The following is a 1,006-nucleotide window of genomic DNA, read 5'->3' on the forward strand; positions in this document are numbered from 1 at the left end:
ACTTCATCATTTAGCTTTGAGTTTTATTCCATTTGTCCTGGTAACCGTATTTTCTTGTATTTCGAAAAGATGCTCGAGGTTTACTTTATTAAACTTATTCAGAATTTTGAACACTTGGATGAAGTCGCTGCGAAGTCAACGTGTCCTAAAGGAGAAGAGATCCAATCATTATAGCCTCTCTTCGTATACCAGATTTTTAAAGGATGAATGCCAGATTTCTTCAACTTGCCTGTCGGCTGATAGAGAGAGAGAGAGAGAGAGAGAGAGAGAGAGAGAGAGAGAGAGAGAGAGAGAGAGAGAGAGAGAGAGAGAGAGAGAGAGAACCTACCTACGAGTATTTACGATCACAAAAAAATACTGAAAACAGAGGCCCCGCCGGGAATCGAACCCGGACCAACTGTTTATGAGGCAGATGTGCTAACCACTACACCACGGAGCCACTTGTCAGTGGCGGGAAAATCTCATATATATTAACAAACGTGACTGAGGACTTAAAGAATCTGGTACAAACATAATGGTTATTGTGATAGATTATTTGTTTATGACAAACATGTATTGTGTTGCATTATAATGGTTGTTCAGAACCAAGATCTTTAAGCCTGAATCCTTAAGATTATATAAGATATAATAAAAACATGTTAGAAACATAAGAATTTGATTTTAAAGAACAGAACGCATTATCATGTGGGTATCTAAGTGAAAATGCAACACAAGGAGCTAGTTTAAGGCAGGAGTATTTTATCTTTGAACAAAATATCTACATCTACGTCCCTGATCTTTCATCGTCATTTCTTATGTTTACTATCAAGAAATGTGTTTTATCTAACATAAGAATTCTGTATAGGTATTTGATTAATGTTCTCCAACGACGCGTTGTATAACTCTTCGTTAGTGAAGTACATTTCATGTAATGGATCATGCATTACAAAGTTGTGTCTATCCACACAAGTGTTACACGTCCCAGGTAAAGATATATTCTAGAGATAGTGTATATCTAACATATATA

At 36.3% G+C, this 1,006-nt stretch overlaps 1 non-coding gene across 1 annotated transcript; it reads right to left on the bottom strand.

Moving 5' to 3' along the window:
* Window positions 1–367: 367 nt before the first annotated feature.
* TRNAM-CAU (transfer RNA methionine (anticodon CAU)) lies at window positions 368–439 on the bottom strand. Its single transcript has one exon. It is a non-coding gene; the product is annotated as a tRNA-Met (tRNA).
* Window positions 440–1,006: the final 567 nt, after the last annotated feature.

The sequence above is a fragment of the Panulirus ornatus genome, chromosome 5 (genome assembly GCF_036320965.1).
Source record: "Panulirus ornatus isolate Po-2019 chromosome 5, ASM3632096v1, whole genome shotgun sequence".
Classification (NCBI taxonomy): domain Eukaryota; kingdom Metazoa; phylum Arthropoda; class Malacostraca; order Decapoda; family Palinuridae; genus Panulirus; species Panulirus ornatus.